Raw genomic sequence first — 14,796 nt, 5'->3', positions numbered from 1 at the left:
AAAAAAAAAAAAAAAAAGGAAAAAAAGGAAATGAAGAAATGATAAATATTTACTTATTTATTTATAAATATTTACTTTTTATATATACATAGATTGAAATGTCACTATACCCCAAAAATATATGCGTTTGTGTGTCAATTTTTAAAAAATTAAGCTCCCTTCCTTTGATCCTCCCCTTACCCCTGAGGGCACTGAAGTCCTATCTCCCTGCAATCTTTCCCCTGTCTTTATGACTTCTTCCCCTCTCTCCACTGGATTCCTCCCTTTTAACATGACCAATTTCCTTGTCCCAACCCTGCTGCTGGTGGCATTTCCCTTTGCTCCTTCTAATCCATTGATTCTCAAGCCCTGGATATCCACCTACCACTCCCCAGTTTATCATTATTACGTGAAGCATCATGAGGGAGGAGTCACAGTCACAAAGCCAACAGTACATTCCTGCTCTGCCATTCACCGTTTCCATGACCTTCCATGAGCAAGCCACTTAGTTCTCCAAGTCAATTTCCTCCTCTGTAAAACCAGGTTAATAACATCTGCTCCACCTTCGTTAAAGGTACGTTGTAAGGATCAAATGAAATCATTTGTGAGAAAGTGCACCAGGAGCCATAAAGCTCTTTAACACCCTAGTTACTCCTGCTATTGCTCTTTTTCATTATCCTTGACTTCTGTGCATCATGTGAGGCAGAAATGGTTATCTGTCATCTGCAGGCTGGTCACACGGTAACAGTTACAATACTACAGGGTCAGCACCTTAGTTTCTTCTGAGTTACTAATTTGGTAATAATCATATTTCACTCAAAGCAAATATTACCTTTGGGGTTTTTTTTTAATTATATGAGCATGGACTTTGAAAGACAACAGAAACAGCCAACAATTACTGAGTAGGTACAAGAGTCAAGCAATTTACAAGAGGTTTTACTGTTACCTGTTTCCATCTTAATGATGAAGAAAATGAGGCAGAGCAGCACAGCCCTGATTTGAACCCAGGTGTCTACTTTAAAGCCTACACCCTTACCCACCATTCCACAGGGACAAATGGACTCTAGATGGGGAGAGAGAGAGAGACCAGTGAGGAAGTCATGGCCTCTAAAGTCCTAGAGGCTGGAATTAATATGGGCCCAAACAGGAACACTCGGGATCTTTAAAAAAAAAAAAAAAAAATCAACATCATTATTTAAATTGCTAACAATAAATGTCACTGAGGTACTTCTGTATACCGTCGATAAGAAAATACACTGGCGCGACCTTCTGAGAAAACAATTAGCAGAGTACATCAAATCCTGGGTGCTAGATTCCTGCTGACAGGGCAATGTGCTAGAGGTAGCAATGTATCCTAGGAAAATAATAGTGGATGTGTAATATGAATGCTCATGGCAACCTTGTTTCTACAAGTAAATAAAGAGAAACAGTGTAAATGTCCAACAAAAAAACAGGATAGAGAAACCACTGTCCACCTATATGACTGACCATTAGGCAGTCATATAAAATAATGATGTAGAAAAAGGATCAGGCATTTTATTTAGGAAAAGAAGAGTGTGGGAAAGCCCTTAGTATGGGCTTTAGTATCTGACTAGGTCAAGTTCTGAGGGAGTCTGTCAGCTGTGTGAGCATGGAAAAGTCATTGAATTTCTGAGTCTCAACTTTCTTACATGCAAATGCAATTAGAAGTACCAACCTCACAGGTTGAGAGAATTTATAAATTAACGCACATCAAGTGCTTTTGCACAGGGCAAAAAAAAAAAAAAAAAAAAAAAAGTGATGTTAATCATTTGCAAAAATCTAGTAAATTAACACCCACACTCCAAAATCTAGAAAAATATGCAGTGAAATTTTAACACTAATTATCTCTGGAATTGGAATAGCACATCATTCTCTTTTAAACTCACTGTGGTTTTTAGATTTTCTTTACTTCAATAAAGTCAGCAATATATTAATGTTTAAGTATCTCCATATTTCCTAAGTAGCTTTAATAAATACTCCTTTAGATCTATTAAGTTTTTCTAGTATAATCCAGCCTATGCATATTGTGTTTATGGAAATGGAGTCCTTTCACTGATTTAATCTAAGGAGTAATACATTTCACTTCATTCTTCAGAGTCAAACAGTCTGCTCGTATTTCATCCTATAAAAGTCTTTTCTGCACTTCCACATCTACAGATTAAGATCACTCTGAATGGATTATTAGAACATAAAAGGCAGGGAAAAAGAATGGATTCATGTCTTTAAAAAGAGCAAAGTTAAAAGAGACTAACATGACAACTTCATGATAGTTATAGGGTAAAATATATATCTTACCTTAATTATGTAAGGTCAGAAATGACTGCAGTAAATCTCTCAACTCCATGCACAATTTCCTAGTGTGGTCAGAAGATGAAAGTTATTCAGTAGATCAGCAGTCCATCTAATATGGTGACCATCATTCTGGAAAGAAAAAGAATCTCATTGAGGGGAATGTGATGGAGTCGTGCTCCTTTCTAGACACGAGACCCACAAGAAAGGGGAAATCAATTATTAGAGGCAACCATACATTTTAGAAATCAAAACACTCTTCTGCTAGGTCAGGATAAAAGAGAACCAAGGATATCATGCAAACACTAGTTTATAGCTTTAGGTAAAACTCGTTGCTCACTGTTGTGACTCATCATAGTTTTAAAGAAAAGGGCTTGATCCCTCACAGACCTTCCACTTCACTTCTGTTACCATTCTCTTCCTCTGCGTATTTACTAACATACACATAACTCAGGCCATGTGTTCCACCTGGTTTTTACTTTTCTATCATTTTAGACCGAGACCACTCCATCATAAACACTAAGCGGCAGTTCCCCGGGATTTAAACCTTGAGACTGTTTAAGTCATTTCTTTTGATCATTCCCATTCCAAGATAAGCCCATCACTTTCTCTGGAATGTTCTTGACACCTGTACCCCCTCTGTAACCAAATTGTCTGACATACCCCACCTATTACAACATTTTAGGAGCCCTTGACCTGTCAACTCTCCCTTGCAAGCAATTGCCTTCATACCACTACACCCTCTGGGTTCAGCAGTTTCAGTTTTCTCCATCCTCATACCCCTAGGCATGAATCCTGCTCCAGATGTTTTGCACAACTTACAGAATTTATGTCTGCTCAACTCAGAATCCAGTTTTGTTAAATATAAAATTACATTATTTATCCCTAGGGTTGCTGTAAGAATAAGATACGACCTTGTACCCTGCAGATCTCACAGTAGATATTCACCAACTGTAGTGACTCCTGTCCCCCCAGCCAGGAGTCCACCAATTCACATCATGCTCAGTGAAATAAGCCAGAATGAGTCAAGGGTCAATTTTTTTTTTCATATGCAGAAACTGGACCAAAATAAGGGGGGAAGGAGGGAGAGAATCCATGAAAATAGAAGGGATATCAGTAACTCAGAGAAAGGGTATTAACGGGGAGGGAGGAGGGATCGGGAAAGAGGAACTGTGGAATGAAACTGACCAAAATATGCAATGAGCATCTATAATATACCATGGTGAATTTCACTTGTTTGTGTATCTATGAAGCACTAATTTACAAAAATTACAAATAAATGAAGACCAGTAGGGGAAATGGAACAGGAAAGGGGAAAACAAAAGTATGAGGGACTGAAGTGGAACAAATTATATCCCGTGTTTGTATGATTGTGTCAAAATGAAACCCAATATTATGGAGAACTATAATGCACTAATAGAAAAAGAATCCTACCAACTCTAAAGTTCTCTGGCCTTATAACTCTCAGACCCAATGTGTTTTGTTTTTGTTTTTTGTAGTTGTAGATGGACAGAATGCCTTTACTTTTACGTGGTGCTAAGGATTGAACCAGTGCCTCACTCGTGCTACACAAGTGGAGTTACAGCCCCAGCGCCCAATGTTCCCTTATATCCACATCTTTGATATGACTTTCTCTTCTATCAAATATAAACTCCTCTGCTGACTTTCAGCTCCTTCACAATCCTGTCATTCCCTCAAGACACACTTTATATCCCTTTTGTCGAGGATCGTGAGCCCAGCCATGCCCACCATCCACACGATGTAATCCTCAGGCACCCCCTAAGCAGTACTGTCCACTGTTTCATGTGTGTTGAGCATCGCTGTCCCCTCTGGAAAGGCTGCTCTGATTATTTTTTAAGTTCAGCTTTTCACTTCCAAGTGAACGATATCCATGTTTTTAACAAAACAATTTTATTCTCTGGATCAGCTCTGCCGATGCCTCTTGCAACCGACCCACCATTGTGCCTTAGACTTTTATCAGAAAAGATTTTTTAAAGTTTCCACAATGAAGAAATGACAAAAGCTTGAGAAGACAGACACAGTTCACCTGACTCAAACATTATACAATGTATACATGTTTTGAAACTTCACATTGCCCCATCGATTTCTATGTTTTATTTACCAGTTAAAATATTTTCTTATAGATTCTTTTAATAATACCATCATATCTATTTGTGTAGAGAGAATCACAGAAAGATCTGGTCCCATCATAAATGGATAGACCCTTCACAGATAACCTGAGAACCTCCTCATGGAGCCTGGAGACAAGTTCTAAGTATTGTCCAATGCCTGTCCGATTTTGAACCAAAGTAAACGTGTTCCAATCTCAAACACAACTTTATGACCAAATGCTCAGCAGCCAAAAGGATGACCTACTATGGAGAAAGATGATTACTAGACTTTGACCTCAGTAAGTCAAAGTTGAAACCCCAGGACTAAATAATGGTACTGATGGGGAATGAGTAGAAGCCACAGTAAAGGGTCAAGGAGGAGGAGGAATAGTGGTTACAATACGAAGAGATTGACCTATTCTTCTGCTGCTTTTGGAAAATGACAGTTACTTGCTTAGCAGATGAAAGAAAATAGATACTAAAATCTGTCAGATCAACAGAGCAAAAGTACAGGTTCAAGTCAGGCACTGTATTATAATATGTAGGTAACATATAATTTGTGTTGAATTAATAAAAGGTGACTTTTTCCCTTCAAACCAGTGCTTGTTCTTTAAGTCTAGAAAAAAAAAATCAAATAAGGGAAAAAGTAAAAATCATTGAGCACTGTTAGCATTTTGTTTAATCTCCTTTTTACTTTGCATGCATGGCGCATTCATATAGTACACAAACATGCAAGCACAGATATTTTATTAAAAGTGAACAATCTAGCATTATTTGTAATCAGTTTCTCTCATTCTGATAGAATTTAATACTGTTCATTCAATTCTCTTCTATATGTTCATTTTTAATGACTGCACAGCAATTCATTTTAATAAACCCTTCCGATTATTTATTAAAGCTGACATGGATATTCTTCAAAATACCATTAAGTATTTTGCCTAGGGCAAAGTCACAGGTCATTGTACAGGAAATCCAAGGATCTATATCATCACTTACCCCACAGGATATATAATCCCCTGAAACATGAAAATAACCACTCCTCCACTCTTAGATAGTATTTTTAAAAATTCATTTCTTTTGTAAAGCATGCAAGAATTTTAATATATCCTATTGTTTTTCTAAGAAGTTAATAAGCAAATACTCAGAAAAAATAAATTCATTCAAGGTCATACAAATCTATAACTGGTGGTTGTATTAAAATGTCCTTAATATAACAATTATCTTTTAAAAATTCATTTTAATTAGCATCTGTTTGAGATCAATCACTTCATGCTTTTACATTTCTTTTTATGACTTTTGTTTAGTTCTCTACTGAAGTATTCATCACAGTAATTTATAATCTCTCAGTATATCAAAGGTGTTAACTTTGCACCCTGATAATGGAGAGAAAATTATACATTACAAACTTTTGACTACAAGGAGCAAAACCACTTTCACTTTAATAAGACTATTAGACCCAGAAAAAGTCCTTATTATAAGGACATAGAAGTAGTTTTCCTATGTAAGGATAATATATTGTTACAGTTTGGATCTAGAATGTTCCCCAAAGGCTTGTGTGTTCAAGGCTTTGTCCCCATGTGGCAATGTTCAGATGTGGGGTGTTGGGAGAGATGGATCATGAGGATTCTAACCTCAATGGTGAATTAATCCATTAATAGATTTGTAATTTGATGGCATTATTGGAAAGGGATGGAATAGGAGGTGAAGCCTAGCTGGAGGAAGTGGGTCACTGGGGCTGTGCTCTGAAAGGACATATCTGACCCCTTGCTTGCTCTCTCTCTGCTTCTTGGCCACCTTGTGGGCAGCAGCTGTGCTGGGTCACACCCTCCCTGCCATGATGCTCTGGCTAATCACGAGCCACCAGCAATGGAGCCAAGGGACTGTGGATTGACACCTCTGAAACCATGAGCCAATATAAACCCTTCAAGTTGCTTTTCTGATATTTTGTTACAGCAATGAAAAGCTAAGAAACTTTTTCCTATGTGCTGCAAATCATTTTCCCAGCTTATTTTATCTCAAAAACTGAAATATCATTACTTCACTGATCTATTTAGAGGACTAAGGAAAATGCAGGGAAAGTCACGGAGTGGAAGAAATTTAAAAAAAACAAAAAGCACCTTGCTGCTACTCTGCAATAAGGTGCCTTATTCTTCCAATCCTATGAGGAGCCCATCAGGCAGGCATTATCGTTCCTCTTTTACAAAATAAACTGGAATAAGTGTCCATATAGTAAAGTGATAATTCAATTTTTACCCTTACAAATAAGCTTTTTTTTTGGGGGGGGGACTGGGAAGCTCTGTATTCTTTTTTTTTTTTTTGAGAGAATTTTAATATTTTATTTTTTAGTTCTTGGCAGACACAACATCTTTGTTTTTGCATGTGGTGTTGAGGATTGAACCCGGGCCACACGCATGACAGGCAAGCGCACTACCACTTGAGCCACATCCCCAGCCCTGAAGCTCTGTATTCTTAACACTTCATTCCCAGCTGTGCTTGCAGGAGCATTTCTTCCCTCCTTAGACATAATCAAAGAGTCTACTCCAACTTCACTACCAGCAGTAAATCAAGGTACTAGCTTCTGTTTTGTCCATCCTTTTAAGATTCTCTAAAGAACACCCTTCTCTATCTTTATGATTGGGAGGTAGGGTACTACTGGGGATTGAACCCAGGATGCTGTACCACTGAGCTACATCTACCCACCTTTTCTTTTATGACAGGGTCTGAGTTGCTAAGGGTCTTGATAATTTGCCAAGGCTGGTCTGAACTTGTGATCCTCCTGCTTTAGCACACCAAATTGCTGGGGTTATAGGCGTGTGACACTGTGCCCAGCTATTATGTATCTTTAAGTATCATTCTGATAATAACTATTTTTGGCTAGGGACCAAGACAACTGTATCAGTCACTACAAGCTCAACCCAATAACAGATGCTTTCCTTTCTCCCAAGTACCCTTAGAGGTACTTCAGCAGCTTAGACATAGTAACATCCATAGTAACAGCATACACCTGAACCCAAGCTTTTGTCAGAGGCAGAGCACATGTGCTCTATAAATATTTTATGTACACCCTGTACTGAAATTCCAGATGAAGAGGCATTCACAGAGCCTCCATAACACGATGGTGGCCCAAACATTGTCAGTGTTGAGTGCAGGCTTTGCCATCTCCTGCTGAGCCTCTTTCATTTAATCCTATTTATCTCCCTCTCAAAAAGTTTGTATTTATACAATTTTAGTATATTAGTTGTGCTGTGGGAAAGGCAACATCTAAAATAAAAGCAAGAAGCAAGTAGCTGAAACTGGATGAACTCAAAGAACCTAGTCACTGAAGATGCTGTGGGGAAAAGAGCAGAGCATGGGTGAGCCTGGTGGCTGGGTTTCTTTGATTACTAACAAAACTAAATTACTCATTGCCAGAAGAGAGAAAAGAAAACCTCTACCCATATATTTATTAATTCACTGCCAATTTATAGAAAATGCTTAGGAATTTGAAGCCTTCACTTATGGAATAAATAGTCTTTGGAAAGTCACCAAAATGCAGGCACACCCCCTGCATATCAGTGGCCCCGAAGAAGTGCAGCTGTGGCCTTACAGGGGAACTGTGGCCCTGGGAGACAGCAGCTGAGTGACCACAGAGGAAGCAGATCATGAGTGGAAGGGATTAAAAAAATTTCTCACTGCCTGACTGCAGCTGGTACTTGCAGAGCTACTAACTCTGAGGCAGGTGGCTTTCTTAATAATGCTTCTCTCTCTGAATTTTCCTCTTTCATGTAGGTAGACTTCTCTGCTTCAGGGCTTCCTTGAGGAGAACTGAGTCTGAGAAGAGAACAAGATTCCCCAACTAGGATATTCTTAGGAGAGAGAAAGTCTAGAATTCAGAGCAACAAAGCCACATCTGCTCTCTGGCTGTATCTCCCGATGTGCAGGAGCCCCAAGAGAATGGCTAGATAGCAAGGAGACTGGACTCCTTGCTGTGACAAGGCATCCTCCCTGGCCCCAAGCATGGCCTGCCCAGAAATGGCAGGAACCAGTATGAACAGAGGACCCAGAGTGCCTGGATGGTACAGTAAAGTGTCTCAGGAACAACCAAGACAAATCCTTTGTGCTACTCCACAGAATTAGAAGGTTAGAGTCCACACTAAAAGTCAACTTAGAAAAATGCAATACTCTCTGCACCCCTAGTTTGTGGACTAAGATTCAGTCCCCATTAAAAATCAACAACTGAGTAGGTGAATTAATTAACGAGGGAAAAGCGTTAAAACCTATATATTTTTCTTCGTTCAGTTGCTGGCTTCCAGCAGTTGGTCAGAATGGCATTCAGAATAAAGGGTGCTCTCAGAGTAGAGTGTCTTTAGAAGGATTTTGTACCATGTAAGCATTTCACCAAGAGCTTCCATGATCATTTGTTGCCTCTGCTGTTTAGAGGGTCTGTGCTGACAAAGATAGGCATCTCTAGAGGCACCAGGCTCTGACAGCCAGGCTCAGGGAGTGGTGGATACCTGGGCCGATTAACCACAATCCTCTAATTCACTGTCTGGCTTGAGGTTTTCAAGACCAACATCCAGATTTTCCTGGAGCCAAAGATTAGTTAACTCCCCCAGAGTGTGGGGTTAATGAATAAACGCACAGCAACAGGCTAATGATGTGTGTAGGTAGAATACTTTTGTGCCTTCTCTGCAAGCCTTTCTCCTCTTTGGGATCTTGTGACTGGGCCACAGGGTCAAAAGTAGGATCCTCTACTGTCTCCCAATACATACACACCTTGCCCAGCCATGGACTCCAGAACAAGCAAAGACATCAGCCACAGGCTGAGCAAGACACTTCTTCCCTGGAGTTTTCAAACTGGGGCCGGAGAGCTGCAAGTTAGATGCTAGATACAAGTGGATCTATGATGTCTGTCTCTGGACAGCACAAAAGAGCTGGTCTTTGGGCAAGAATGGAGCTGAGAGAAACAGGAACTGACAAGTCCTTCAGCTTCCTTGTGCTTTTCTATTCTTGAGTATGGGTTTGTTTGTTTGTTTGTTTGTTTCCTTTTTCTTCTGAGGATGACAGACTCTTAGGAGTACTTCAGAGCCCTGAAAATTTTTTCTCTAGTTTTGTTCCTTGCAGCCAAAGACTCCCAGATGAACACCATCTATTTCTTATTCTATTATTATTTCTATTATCGTTTAGACGTGGATTGACCCTGTAAAACCTCATGTGTTTAGGCAAAGTTCAGAGGTGACCTTTCACCTTAGATTATGAAGGCTCTGAGCTCAGTGATTAACTCATTTTATGGATTAACAATTTAAATGGACTTACTTAGAAGTGGTGCTGACTAGTCACAGGTAGGGCTGGAGGAAAGAGGTCACTGGGCTGTGTGAACTATATGTGTCCCCGGCCCATCACCCGGCTTCCTGGCTATTATGAGCCGAGTACTTTTCCTCCACTATGTTCTCCTACCATCCACCATGTGTTTCTGCAATGGAGTCAGTCGGCCATGGGCTAAGACCTCTGAAGCCAGGAACCAAAACAAATCTTTTCTAAATTGTTCTTGTTCTTTTCTTAGTGATAAAAAGCTAACATGGTTACCAAGCTAATAACCAGCAGACCCAGGGTGGGATGGGCATTACCTGGGGGACAGTACATGGTGTAATACCAGCCCTCAACCAGAACACCTCCCCAGTGACTAGACTCATTCCTCCAGACACATCATTGTGTTTAATTTTGCCTCATTAAACCATATTTTTTAAGGCTCGCATGCAGAACATGACTATTTTGTTTTTTAATGTCTTATGTACAAACCTGCATGTAGTCAACTTCTCCTCTTTTCAACTCTAGACAAGTTATTAAGTCCTAAGAGTACATGGTGTGAGGGTCCCCTGCTCCCAGTCCCTTGCCCTTGCATGGGTTTGTCATCTTAAGATAGGATTTTTAGCTTAGCTTAAGCCTGCATCTCAAATAAAAATCAAGATATTATATAGAGGTGGGAGAAAATGGTTGTCTTCATTTTCTACAAGAACTGGTAGGGTCTGAAGTAATCTGTCCCATAAACATCTAAGTACAATTTCTTGAAATGGTAAAGCTTGGTAATGGGAATTTTATTTTCTATTTTCATACTTGATTTTTCCTTAAGAATTTAAATTGATGCCATAACAATGTATAATATAAACCCAGGTATGTATTTTTATTTCCTTTCTTCAGCTATTTAAAAAAAAAAAATCAATGGTGAGATATATTCCTAAACTGTGTTGCTGTTACAGGGAGATAAAATTAATTATTTTTTAAAATGTGGTATACAAGGCTTGGGGAGGGGGAGAATTTTCTCTTTTAGAATTAATCAGAAATGAAACATTTAACTATGCTACTAATATATACAGGTTTTTAATCCTTTACAGTTTGGCAAAAGTAAAAAAAAAAAAAAGTCACACTGGAGAAAGTGATAAGGAGTAAGGGACATTTAGTCATCCCAATATACTTCCTTACTCATTATCTAGATATATATAAAGTACGTGAAGTAGGACTTTTCAGCTTTGTTTAAAGCAAAGAAAATGGAATGAGAAGTTCAATGTCTTTTAATACATTTTTGGTGGTCAGGTCAGAAAGTAATTGCCTCTCTTGCAGGATCACTGTTAAACTCAGCTGTGCCACACAACCTATCAGCCTCAGGAAGGAGTGCTCTGTGTCTCCCAGTGCTGAGGAGGGGGTGGAAGGCCCCACTGTGCTCCAAGTGAGGGCACAAAGTGTGAATAAGGTAACAATTGACAATCAGTGCTCTGACAAGAGCTTTGGAGGATGCCACTGTGAGCTACAGTGTGGTCTTATCCCCAAAGTTCAAATGTCAACAGCTTTGCTCTAATAAAAAGCACCATTAAAAACTCCTACTTTCAAACATATGCACTCACTTATTTATTACAAACCAGGAACAGTGATGCTCTCCTGTATTTCCAGGAACTCGGGAGGCTGAAGTAGGAGCATCACAAGTTCGAGGGCAGCCTTGGCAACTTAGCAAGATATTCAGCAACTCAGTGTGACCCTGTGTCAAAATAACAAAAAGAACTGGGTATGTAGCTCAGTGGTAAAGTACCTCTGGGGTCAGTTTCAGGTCCCCAAACAAATAAAAAATATGTTTATTGCATCACTGTTCACATTAGCCAAAATATGGAAACAAATCTGTTCATTGACAGAGGAAAGGATAAAGAAAATGTGGTATATTGACACAATGGAATATTATTCAACTAGAAAAAAGCATGAAATTCTGTCACCTGCAGCAACATGGATGTAACTGGAGGGCATTACATTGAGGAAATATATCAGGCATAGAAACAGGAATACTAAATCTCATATGTGGGAGCTGAAAGTTGATCTCATACAAATAGTACTACCTTGTGAGTAGTTATCAAAACCTGGGAAAAGAAGGGAAGATGGAGAAAGGATGATTAATGGGGCTGGGGATGTGGCTCAAGCGGTAGCGCGCTCGCCTGACATGCATGTGACCGGGGTTCAATCATCAACACCACAAACAAACAAAGATGTTGTGTCCGCCGAAAACTAAAAAAATAAAATAAAATAAATATTTAAAAAAATTCCTCTCTTTAAAAAAAAAAAAGGATGATTAATGGGTACAGGGTAGCAATTGGATAGGAGGAAGAATCCTAATGTTCTACACCACCATAAGGTAACTACAGTTGACAACTAACTACTTTGAAATAGTTGGTAGTGAGCATTTTGAAGAACACAAATGTCTGGGTGATATTCCAGTTATCTTAATCATTTATGTTTACTCCATAAATGTACTAAAATATCATACTGTTCCCCATAACTATGAACTGTTACTATTTGCCAATTAAAAATACTTTCAAAAATCCTACTTCTCATGTCTAAAACCAATGGTTATTAAAGGTTAGTAAAAATCAAAATCACCTGTTAGGCTTATTCAAACAGATTTCTGGGCCCTATACTCAATTTCTGATTCAGTAGATTTGGGGTAAAACCCTGGAATTTACAATCCTAACAAGTTCCCAGGTGATGCTCCTTCTGATCAAGGGACCACACTTTGAGAACTAGTGCCTTAAATAAAAATGTCAACTTGAAGGATAGGCATGAACTCTAGAGATGAGAATCTGTGTTCATAGTAAGAAAATCCATTCAACAATTGTTTACCAAACACCTGCCCCATGTTTAGGTACAGGGAATACAATGTTTACAAGAAAGACAAGGTCCCTCTTTCTTCTTTTCCATAGCCTGGAATAATTCAAAATAATCTGACATGTATCTGATTGTTCCTAATGGGAAAAAAACAATTACTTTAGTCAAGTTCCACTGTGTATATGAAAACAGAATCAACAGGGGTTTCAATTAAAAATATATATACTTAAGGTCTTAAGTATATATATTTTAATAAGGCATTACAAAGTCTTCTTTCCTGTTGAGAATACTAGTACGGTTGCTTATTTCAATATTAACAATCATATAAATGCCATATTTCAATCTAGGGAGGACAGGGTGGGGTGTGAGACTGTTTTCCCAGAGCACCCCAGGCAACTGGATCAAGCAGTAAAATACACCAAGGAACTGTTCTCTCAAACCTCATTAGTGAACAGAGCTCAAGCTCTGGTATTTCAGCAGATAGCTGGAACCCTGCCCAATCACCAACCGCCTGCTCCTTAGCCTTCCTGGAATGTTACAGGTGCATAATGTGGGTCGCCCTTCTGAAAAGGGGAGTGGGACTGAGGTGGGCCTTTCAAACCCTTCCAGCTAGAGAACAAAGGCCACGTGATGCTAATGAGGCATGAGTGACTTCTGCAGGACAAGACTCCTCCTCGCGAAGACAAGCGCAGGCTACCCCAGCCACATCATGGAAGCCGGGAGTTAGAGCTGCAGCGGGTGGGCACAGACCAGTAATCCCCTGCCTGGCTCCTCCATGTAGCTCCTGGTTGTTGGCTTTGCGCCTCTAATTAAAGCTAACTGCAACTACAAGAATAAGAAATGCAGTGTTCATCTGTAGTCCACCACTCCAGTGGTAAACCTTTTCAAATGTGTCTCTCTTGTAATGTAGAAAGACTGACCTTCCAACATCAGCCACTCTTATCACAGGGAAAGAATGTCTGTCTTTTCACTCAGAATCCGCAAAGCAACCAATCAGTGGAGAGTGTTGACTTAAAGAGACTTCTGTCAAACCTTTTAGTAACATTTTCTTTAGAATAAAAAGAAAATAATGCCTGCGTCTTTCTTAGTTCTTGCCACACTCACCACTTTCTCACAGGGATAATGGCATTTAGTTCTAGCTTAAAGAAAAACAAATCCTAAGTTTCATTAAATTTAGAGACAGGTAAGGCAGCCACTTTAATTTATTATACAAATCCCTCCATGTTTACAAATTATCTTTTATTCTTCGAATATAAAGACTACCCTTTGATGGTGACAGGAACTCTGCCGCAGCTCAGCAGCATCATAAACCCTGACACTCTTCTGCCTCTCCCAGTATCAAAACCTGCCCAAGCTCAAACATGATTCTCAGAACATGCTAGAAGAAAGCTTGATTGGATTAGTGCATACACTGTGGTAATGTTTGAAGAGATTATGAAGTATGAAAAAGTAGGTCCTATAGACATTTACCACTTAGTCTAATCTTACGTCATTGTATCTGTAGGAAATTGTATCTGATACTTTCTAATATAAAGACAGAAAGATGGAAAAAAATCACTCTGCCGGAAATGGCCTTTGTCACCTCTCAGTTAAAACATGTACCAATAGAAAGAAAGGATTAACATTAAATTTGTTTGAAATAGAATATATCCCTTTAAAAAACCTAGGTATGCATGGAGTTATTAATGATGATGGAATGTGTGATCATTATTATCTAAAGTACAGGTATGAAGACACAAATGGTGTGAATATACTATGTATACAACCAAAGATATGAAAAATTGTGCTCTATATGTATAATAAGAATTGTAATGCATTCTGCTGTCATATAAGAAACCCCTATCTATATATTTTAATCAATGTTTTTTACAAATACAAGCTAAAGATGGATTCGTGGAGGGAAAACATTGACTTTCCAGTTTCAACTTGTTTTAAACTGAATTACCTCCCAGCTGCCACCTGCCCAATCACAATGTTCCCAAGCTGTTCTGAACTTAGACCCAGAAGTAAACTGGGAGGAATATTGCTTGGTAAACTCAAGACTTGATTTATAAGACAAGGGTAAACAACAAAACTCTGAGTCCTTACCAAACACTTCATTTTTCTATAAACACAATTTTTCTCTCTGAATAATCTATCTACTGCCGTTAAGCAAAATGAGTTGCCTTTAATTTTTCTGATAAATTAAGGATTACATACCACTTTGTGTTGTAAGTTTTTCTGCATGGACTCCATACTCCAATTGCATTTCTGGCATTCATTCAGAAAAGTTGAA

The 14,796-nt window shown here is 38.9% G+C and overlaps 1 protein-coding gene across 3 annotated transcripts in view; it reads right to left on the bottom strand.

Annotated features, from left to right (window-relative positions):
• Kank1 (KN motif and ankyrin repeat domains 1) overlaps positions 1-14,796 on the bottom strand; it is a 208,429-nt gene that overhangs the window by 126,956 nt on the left and 66,677 nt on the right. For 2 of the 3 annotated variants that reach the window (XM_046459371.2, XM_046459366.2), the window contains exon 3: positions 2,296-2,421. The gene's annotated coding sequence lies outside the window, so the exon portion shown is untranslated. Of the gene's footprint in view, positions 1-2,295; positions 2,422-11,278; positions 11,410-14,796 lie in introns of those variants that run through there. The other variant, XM_058584030.1, reaches the window with a different exon arrangement.

The sequence above is a fragment of the Marmota monax genome, unplaced genomic scaffold (assembly GCF_021218885.2).
Source record: "Marmota monax isolate L192 unplaced genomic scaffold, Marmota_monax_Labrador192_F-V1.1 WCK01_AAM20220418_F8-fsc00059, whole genome shotgun sequence".
In the NCBI taxonomy this organism is placed as follows: Eukaryota; Metazoa; Chordata; class Mammalia; order Rodentia; family Sciuridae; genus Marmota; species Marmota monax.
Note: the sequence above shows the minus strand (reverse complement) of the source record. Positions and strands in the feature narration are given on the sequence as shown.